Source organism: Phacochoerus africanus, chromosome 15, assembly GCF_016906955.1.
Source record: "Phacochoerus africanus isolate WHEZ1 chromosome 15, ROS_Pafr_v1, whole genome shotgun sequence".
Classification (NCBI taxonomy): domain Eukaryota; kingdom Metazoa; phylum Chordata; class Mammalia; order Artiodactyla; family Suidae; genus Phacochoerus; species Phacochoerus africanus.
In genome coordinates, this window is record NC_062558.1 from 7743545 (window position 1) to 7753601 (window position 10057).

Here is a 10057-nt window from a genome sequence, read left to right on the forward strand (position 1 = left end):
CCGGGTCTGGGAACTGAGATCCCACATCAAGCTACTCCACGTTGCAGCCAAAAAACAAACAAAAAAAACCGTTATATAAAAAAATTCAGTTTTGCCTCGCTCACAGTTATAACGAGTAAACTAGTGGTTACCAGTAGGGAGACGGAAGCAGGGAGGGGAAAGAGAGAAGTAGGGGATTAAGAGGTACAAACTACTATGTATAAAATAGGAGTTCCTGTTGTGGCACAGTGATTAACAAATCCGCTTAAGAACCATGAGGTTGCGGGTTCAATCTCTGGCCTTGCTCAGTGGGTTAAGGATCCGGTGTTGCCGTGAGCTGTGGTGTAGGTTGCAGACTCGGCTCGGATCCTGCGTTGCTGTGGCTGTGGCATAGGCCGGTGGCTACAGCTCCGATTTGACTCATAGTCTGGGAACATCCATATGCCGTGGGAGCGGCCCAAGAAATGGCAAAAAAGACCAAAAAAAAAAAAAAAAGATAAGCTATAAGGATATACTGTACAGCACAGGGAATATAGTCAATATATTATAATAACTATAAATTGAGCATAATCTTTAAAAATTGTGAGTCACTGTGTTGTAACACATGAAATTTACACAACACTGTAAATCAACTATACCTCAATAAAAAAAAGAACTATATACTGGATAAATAATAACTCTTGAATGTATGTAACAATCTTCATGGATAAAGATGCTGTTTTAATGAACAAAATTTATTTAAAAGGGAGAGAAAAACGTTCAGTCTGTCAGTTGCATGAGCCCTTATTTCAAGGGCTCCACAGCCACAGGCAGCTTCTGCATCAGAGAGGACTGATCCGGCCATCTTCCATCTTTCGAGTCCTATCCCCTGACAGGCCAATGAGACAGATCTGTGCCCTGTGCTCCAGTCACACTAAACTCAAGCTGCAAGACACTGGAATGCCCTCATCCCTCTGCATTTGTGGAATGACACTCCGCTAGGGTGCACCTCTTGGCCTCTTATGTGTTCCTTGTGATGATGCAACCAGAGTGACCTTCCAGGAGGACTTCCCTCATTTTCATGTCCCCAAAGTACTGGCTCATCACAGCAGCATTATGATTGTGGTTGACTTTCTCATCACATGGCAAACACCTCACTGGAAGGGATAATCGCTTATCCTGTGTTTCCCCAGCAACCAGTCACACGAATGATGAGCAACTACTGTCTGTTTCATGGGTGGCTGGGAACAGCGGATGTAAGAATGAATCAGATATGCACCTGCCCTTAAAGAATTTATAATGAGGGAGAGGGGACAAAACATACATACACACAGATGTTATAAAGTAAAATGGATTAATAATGCCGACCTGACAAAGGGGCAAAAGTTGTTTTAATTATTTCAGGTTTTGATCCAGTGTCCATATCATACACGTATCCAAAGCTTAGGACAAACAATATTTGTGATTTAAAAGTTTACACAAAAAGGAAAAAAAGTTAATTACCTAGATGTTTAAATACACTTTCATATTTTTTTAAATAAGGTAGCTAGCTACCTTTTAGCATTTGAATATGGTGAGATTACCATCTCACGCCTTTTATTAAAATTTCGAAGGCTCAAAGATTTAAATATTAAATAATCCACAAAAACATAAGATGAAAATGTAGGCAGATATTTACATAATTTTAGAATAAGACTTTCCTTCAAAAGACATTAGTATCTCAAACCATAAATAAATAAAAGAAAATACATCCACTCATGCATTTAAGACTTCAGAGTGTTTAAAAAAAAAAATCCCTTCCACACAAGGCTGGGGAAAATTACTTGTACATGACAAAAGGTAAACATCCCTTACACATAAAAGTACTTATGCCTAAATGAGAAAAACACTAGAACAGAAAAATGAGCAAGGATAATTGGAGATTAACAAAATAAGAAATACAAATGCCTGATAAAATCTAACTTCACTTGTATTTAGAAAAATATAAATTAAAACCAAGACTTCGCCACCATCAGATGGGCAGAGATTAAAGTCTGATGATACCTTGCTAACCAGTGGGAGGGAAAAAGGTTGTGAGAACCACTAATATCCCAGAAATAATCAAGAGGCTAACAGGTCAATGTTAAATGATCCCAATTCTTGTTGTAAGAGTTCAGAGAAGAGCACGATGAAGGCTACCATGTTAACAGAAAGATTCCTGGAGGTGGGAGGAAGGCTTTGGAGTGGGGAGGAAAAAACAGAATACATTTCAAGGAAGAGGAACTGTTAGGAAGCCTCATAGCAAACTTAGTAAACGTCATTTAATCTGGTGTTTGTCTCAGGACTTATTTTTTTGAGATATGTGATGATTTTTAACCATGAGGATAAACAAGTATTTCTGTAAGTTACAAAATTTGTGTTGAAATAGGATAGCTTATAAACTGCTGAAGTAATTACTTTTATTTAGGACAAAAGTATAGCTAACTATTCCCTAGTAGTCAACAATATGGTAATTTGATCTGAAAATGTAAACTCCAGGAGTTCCCATTGTGGCTCACTGGTTAACGAAAATCCGACTAGGAACCATGAGGTTGCAGGTTCGATCCCTGGCCTTGCTCAGTAGGTTAAGGATCCGGTGTTGCCATGAGCTGTGGTGTAGGTTGCAGAGGTGACTCGGATCCCACGTTGCTACGGCTCTGGCGTAGGCCAGCGGCTATGGCTCCTATTCGACCCCTAGCCTGGGAACCTCCATATGCTTCGGGAGTGGCCCAAGAAATGGCAAAAAGACAAAAAAAAAAGAGTAAACTCCAATTGCATTTGCAGCTACGAATCTCAGCACCAGAGTTTAGGGAGGCAAACTCTTAGCAATATTAATTATATAAAATTGCCTGTTTTTTTTTAGGGCCACACCCACGGCATGGAGGTTCTTAGGCTAGGGGTCGAATTAGAGCTGTAGCTGCCAGCCTGTGCCAAGACCCTCAGCAACACCAGATCCGAGCCGTATCTGTGACCTACACCCCAGCTCATAGCAATGCTGGATCCTTAACCCACTAAGCAAGGCTAGGGATCGAACCCGAGTCCTCATGGATACTAGTTGAGCTTGTTGAGCACTGAACCACAACGGGAACTCCCTAAAATTGCCTGTTTTTAAAAGGCCTAAATTGACCTATCACCAGAGAGATGCATTAACTCTCACGACTTCATCTGGTGGGCTCCCTTAGCTGAACATTCTTAGGTCCATTGGGTCCTGAATCAAGGTCTTTGTCAGTCACACTCTCACTGACAGTCCCTAGGAAAACATGAAAACAGTGCAAGTCAAGTGCAAAGTGAAATGGCTCCTATGGTGACAAATTCAGGATGCAAGGATGTGGACATTAGAAAATTCTGAAATCCCAGCCAAACAAAATCACAGACAAATGAGACTGTGAAGAGCTAGACCTCTGAGAGGAACAGGTAAGATGGCACAAAGGGTGCTTCAAAAAAGAATGATGCTTCGCGACACTCAGAGGTGGGAAAAGTACATCGAAATGGCTTGATTTGGTTAAGAAGAAGGCTTGGTAACAAGTGTTGGTGAGGATGTGGAGCAAGAGGAGCCTCGAGCTTTGCTGGTGGGAATGCAAAGTGGTGCAGCCACTGAGGAAAAAAGGATGGAGGTTCCTCAAAAAATTACAAAAGGAACTACCACGTGATTTAGCAATTCCATTTCTGGATATTTTTCCGAAGGAAACAAAAACACTACTTTGAAGAGATCTGTGCATCGCTATGTCCATAGCAGGATTTGCAACAGCTAAGACATGGAAGCAACCTAAGTGCCCATCAACAGATGGATCAAAGAATTCTGATTATACGTATACAATGGAATATTACTCAGCCACAAAAAGAATGGAATCTTGCCATTTGTGACAACATGGGTGGACCTGGAGGGCATTACACTAAGTGGAATAAGTCTGACAAGTACTGTATGATTTCACTAATATGTAGAATCTAACAAACATAATAAGACAGAAAGAGACTCATCAATAAGCTGGTGGCTGACAGAGGGATGAGGAGGATGAATGAAATGATAGGTGGGGAAGATGAAGAGGTACAAAATTCCAGTTTCAAAATAAATGAGTTACAGGGATGAAATATATGCTGGAAAATATAGTCAATAATGTTTTAATAAGTTTGTATGTTGACTACACTTACGGTGGTGATCTTTTCGAAATGTACAGGATTATCGAATCACTATGTTTTGCACCTGGAACTAACATAGTGTTGTAGGTCAATTATACTTCAATTTGAAAAAAATAGAGAAAAAAAAAAAGAATGCATGTAGTTGCATTTATGAGCTACATTTTCTTCACTATTTTTTTTTTTTAATGGGCGCACCTGCAGCATATGGAAGTTCCTGGGCCAGGCAGGGGTGGAATCAGAGCTAAAGCTGCAGGCCTATGCCACAGCCACAGCAACACTGGCTCTGGGCCACATCTGGGACCTATGCCACAGCTTGTGACAGGGACTACAGCAGATCCTTAACTCACTGAGCCAGGGATAGAACCTGCATCCTCAGAGACCATGATGGATCCTTAACCCACTAAGCCACAACAGGAACTCCTTTACTACTTATTTTTAAAAATTTACTTTCATTTTTCAATAGCAAGTTCTAATTAAACCTTTTCCCTACCTCTCACTGTTCATTTGCAAACTTTGAGTCCCCATTTTGATCCCTTTTTGGTCACACTTTTCCTGCATTACCTCTGTAGTTTTCCAGACCTGCAACTCTGACTTTCCTCAAGTTTCAGTTCCACATCCTGAGCTTACTCTATTACCAAAAACTCAATTAGTCTCCGTTTAGGCTCACAAACATTTAACACAAACCAATACCACTTCCTAAATTCCCCAGGACTAAGAGGGGTACCACCACGGAATGGGGTCACCTAGTTCTTCTTTTTTTTTCTTTTTACGGCCGCACCCACAGCACATGGAGGTTCCCAGGCTAGGGGTAGAATTGGAGCTGTAGCTGCCGGCCTATACCACAGCCATAGCTACAAGGGATCTGAGCCACGTCTTTGACCTACACCACAGTTCACGGCAATGCAGGATCCCCGACCTACTGAGCAAAGCCAGGGATGGAACCCGAATCCTCATGGATCCTAGTTGGATTCATTTCTGCAGCGCCATAACAGGAACTCCTGGGGTCACCTGGTTCTTAATTATCTTAATGTCCTCATTATCTTTGAGTCCCAATTATCTGTGTGTTGATACTTCATGTCATTCATCAGGTCCTGTCAATTCTTCCTTAATTATTCTACACATCTAAAATGACCAGAGCAGGTACCATTACCTCAAGACAGGTTTTCTAGGTTGGTCACTCCCCTCTGCCTTCTACTGTGCACACCATTTTTTGGAAACATCTCTTTGTAAAACATTACCTACTCACAGCCCCACTCTCTAGCTTAACGACCACCACCACAAAATGCCCTGAAGTCACTTCAAAATATGACCACCTCAAGAACCATCCAGAGCCTACAGATCAACATTAACTTCCCTGTGTGGCATCTGAGAGCTTCCATCCATCAAATGGTTCCATCTTATCTCACTAACTTGTTCTCCCCTCAGCCCCAGATAACATCTCTCTGCTGTAGTTTGGCAGGTCTCTCCTCTGCCTGCAATCAAGCTATTCTCATTCTTGCCCTGGGCCTTTACTTAAGTCTCTTCCCACTCAGTCACATGTCCTGCTCACTATATTATACTTCTCTCAAAGCCCAGGTCAATATTTTTCTTTGCCAAGATTTAGCTTGTTATACTTCCTGATGTTTTCCCACACTCTTAATCTGCCCTTTACTCATGTGTAGTCTATTTTAAATAAATATTCTGAATAAGTATGTGCAGAATATAAATACGTAGATCAACTTTCCTTCTGTTTTTTCTTTCCAGACTACATATATACACAAGGGTTGAGAGCATGCATTCCTTTTAGGCCTGGAAGAACGTTAGCCATAGGTTCAATATGCGACGAATACAAGTGATAAATCAATGGGCAGGTAAATGCAGAAATAAACAATTAAACTACTTAAACAAATTAATATTCCATTTTATAATTCTGCTGATGTGTCAAACAGCACGAAGAGACCTGATACAAAGACATGATAACATCAAATGGAAGATAATACAAAGAATTTAATTCTTTTAGGCCTCTCTAAGGCTGGAAAATTAGTTATTTTCATTACACAAAGCAGAATCTCTAAATTAGAATTCTTTAACAACCTAGTTTATCCTCTAGCATGGAAGTTTCTGAATTGTAAAGCATTCCTTTTCTTTCCTAATAGTGATAAATGTTCTCTGAAATGCTCTAAACCTGTGTTCATCTAACTAGGATCTGAGAACCCCTGTGGGTTCTGAGACAAATTCCAGAGAAAAAGCGAACTGTTCCTTTAAGAGGTGTCCACGTATTACTCAAGTTTGAGAAACACTGCTCTTACCATCACTTTATCGCTCAATTAGCTCTATTGTTTCAATGGAGCTAATTAGATTGAGATTTTAGAGAAATCTAAACCATGAAACGCAGTAAAAGTAGAGCAAAGCGAAAAACGATGCTGACTTGTAAATGTCACGACAAGGTGGCAGGCAGGAACCGCGAGGTCCTCGGGGCAGCATCCTCTCCCCAGCCAGGTCCCTCCCCAGTGCGGGCCAGATTCGCGCTCACTACGTGTCAGAGAGGGAGAATCCAGCTCGGTCACCGGAGAGGGTGCGACAGCACGACTGCCAGGTATCTCCCGCCAGAGGCCGGGGGACAGCACCTGCCGCCCCAGGTCACGGGCGCTGACGGCCGTCGCGCAGCAGGGGCGGCGGGGAGGACCCCCGGGGCAGAGCTGCTAGTCCGCGGCCTCGCCGCCCGGCCGGGCCCCGCTCCAACAGTCCCCGCGCCGGCCGGACGCTTCAGCAGCCCACCCTCCCCGTCCGCGTGCACCGGAAAGGCAGCCTCACCTGCTTGGCAGCGTCCGACTTGTCGGTCTCGGCTCCCAGCAGCGGGAATCCACCGGCGGAGCGCATCACCGCCACCGCAGCGAGGCAGCGCCGGCAACGCGGACGCGGCTTCCCGGGGGCGGCTTCCCAGAGGCTCGGCTCCTTTCCGAGAGCCCCACCGCCGCTCGGCCCCCACTCGCGTCGCGTCACCGCTCGCGCCGGGAGCGCGCACGTCTAGGGGCGGGGCCTGCGCCGTGGGCGGGGCCTGCCGCCGCGGTGACTGGCAGCCGAGAGCCTGGCTGTTGGCAGAACCCAGAGCGCGCAGCTGGGCTCCGAGAGTGCCAAAAGTGAAAGTTGCATCACAGAAGTAGCGAATGCTGTGGCTGGGTTACCACGAGTCCTGGCCTGTCTGGTTGTTAGCGAGCCGCAAAGTGCTATAACATCGCAGTTCATCTTTCCTTTGTGCTTCTTAGGATTATGGAAAACAGCACTTGAAAACCTAGGAAGAACTGGGCATTTTTGCTCAACTTTTATTTTTTTTTTACAGCGTTGCCAGTAGCTATCCCTATTTTACAAGTGGGAAACGAAATCTCACACTCATTCACTGACATTCTCAAAGTCCACCATAATTAGTAAGAATCAAGATTTCGTCCTTGCCAAAAGTTGCATATATCAGAGCCTGAGTTAGACAGAGCACCCCCAACACACGCAAAAGTTACGAGAAGAGATAGTAAAAATGGACAACACCAGTTCCTGAGATTGACCCCACGACCTGGTACTTAGCTCACAACCTCACTCTCTAGCTTAACAACCACAACAATAAAATGCCCTGTAATCACTGAGCTGGAAGAGACTTCGAGAATCATGGCTTTTTATCCTTTTCTTCTCCCTCTCTCTCTTTTTAACGAGTACACTGCTGCCCAGAGATACATGGGCACCTTCATGCTGTGATTTTAGGACCAGGCCCCTTCATAATTGTATGCCTTTCAAAGTCCTTACCATTAGAGATACTGCTTTGTACTATGATAGTCTCTCTCTGAAGGAGAGCTCCCCTAAAATGCCAGACTAGTATTATCACACCATCAATATTTCCTTATAATTCGTATGTAATGAATATCTGATCAGAGCTAAGAAAAGAAGTGTAGAGAAAATACGACAACATGTAGCGTGGTGTACGTTTCCTAGAACAGCTATAACAAATGACCCTAAATTGGGTAGCTTAAAATGACAGAAAATTATTTTTTCACAGTTCTGGAGGCCAGAAGTCTGAAATCAAGGTGTTGGTGGGGCTGTGTTCTCTCTCAATTGTCTAGGGGAGGATGCTTCCTTGCTTCATCTCAGCTTCCGGTCACTGTGGGCAATCTTCGGCATTTCTTGGTTTGTAGATGCATTACCCTAGTCTCTGGCGCTGTTGTTACGAAATGCTCTCCTATATGTCTGTGTCCAAATGCCCCTTTTCTTAAAAGGACAGCAGGCGTATTGGATTTAGTGCCACCCCCTCCCCCACCAAACCAGTAGGATGTTTCTTAACATGATTACATCTACGAAGATGGTAGTTCCAAACAATGTCACATTCACAGGTTCCAGTGGACATGAGCTTTGGGGGCAGGGGGGGACGCTAATCAACCCAGGGTGAGAGAGTCTGTACCTGAAAGTACAGCCCAGTCTTGTTTACCACGGAAGGCTTTTTTTGAGGAAGTGATGTTTTAGGTCACACCCATAAGATGAGTAGGAATTATCTAGAAGAAAAAGGAAGTCTGAGTCTATATGAAGAAGTGCTGCAAGCAGTGGAAATAGCAAAGGGGCTCTGATGGGAGCAGAAACACACCTGTCAGAGTGAGCTACTGATTTATCCTCCCTTATTAACAGGAGAAATAAAAAACTAAGCTAATAGGAGGCAATACTTTACCGAATCCTTCATGTCAGGCACAGCTCTAAGAGCTTTCACGGAGTTCCCGTTGTGGCGCAATGGTTAACAAATCCGACTAGGAACCATGAGGTTGTGGGTTCAATCCCTGGCCTTGCTGTGTGGGTTAAGGATCCGGCGTTGCCGTGAGCTGTGGTGTAGGTTGCAGACGCGGCTCGGATCCCATGTTGCTGTGCCTCTGGCGTAGGCCGGCGGCTACAGCTCCGATTCGACCCCTAGCCTGGGAATCTCCATATGCCGTGGGAACGGCCCTAGAAAAGGCCAAAAAAAAAAAAAAGCTTTTGGGAACATTTCAAATACAATGGCAAAGAAAATACAATATATCATATTTAGTACATTAAGTACATCAAATTCAATACATCAAAATTCATGGAATATAGCTACCCTAGTACTTAGAAATCTACAGCTTTAAAAGTTTATTTTAGTAAAGAAAATGACTTACGTTTCCACCTTAAGAAGTTAGGATAAGTAAAAAAAATTAAACCTAAAGGGAGCAGAAAGAAGGAAGAAATTTTTAAAAATTGGTTGGACAAAATAAACCACCAAGTTGGTTCTTTGGAAACATTAATAAAATTGATTAACTCCTAGTGAGACTGATCAGGAAAAAAAGAGGAAACAGTGGCTGCGATCCCATGTTGCTGTGGCTGTGGTGTATGCCCGATATTCAACCCCTAGCCTGGGAATTTCCCTGGTGAGGCCCTAAAAAAAAAAAAAAAGAAATAGAGTTGCCTAGGTCCATTTTGGCAACACTAAATCACTAAACTAATACCAGCCACTGAGTGTACCCCCGATTTCTTGTTATGAGAGGAGAATAAAATTTTTGTTTGCTTAAATTACTTCTGGCTGAATATTCCATTACTTGCCATTAGGTCTTCAAAAATATTTGTTGGCTGGTTGATTGAAAACCAGAAGGGATTTCAAGGAATCCTATTTCCCAGCTGTCTTTCTTTAATCAGTTTAGGTTTCATTTACATTTTATAGATCAGACAGCTGAGGTCTCAGAGGCAAAGTGACTTGGCCAGGTTCCTAAAACCAGAAGGGAGACAGGATAATTGAAGGTGAAGAGTACTAAACTGGGAGGTGGAAAACTGGATCCCAGTTCCTGCTATGCTAATTGACTGAGTAAGCTTAGGAAAATTTAGTTTACCTCATGGGTCCTCAGCATCCATATGTAATTTTAAAAAGGGCGTGAAGAGGTGGCTGGGTTGACCTCTCACGTCCAAAATTCATGATTTCTGGAGTTCC

At 43.3% G+C, this 10057-nt stretch overlaps 1 protein-coding gene across 8 annotated transcripts in view; it reads right to left on the reverse strand.

Annotated features, from left to right (window-relative positions):
• ENTPD4 (ectonucleoside triphosphate diphosphohydrolase 4) overlaps positions 1-7106 on the reverse strand; it is a 42401-nt gene extending 35295 nt beyond the window's left edge. For all 8 annotated transcript variants that reach the window (XM_047759674.1, XM_047759673.1, XM_047759671.1 and 5 more), the window contains exon 1: positions 6907-7106. The gene's annotated coding sequence lies outside the window, so the exon portion shown is untranslated. The remainder of the gene's footprint in view (positions 1-6906) is intronic.
• Positions 7107-10057: the final 2951 nt, after the last annotated feature.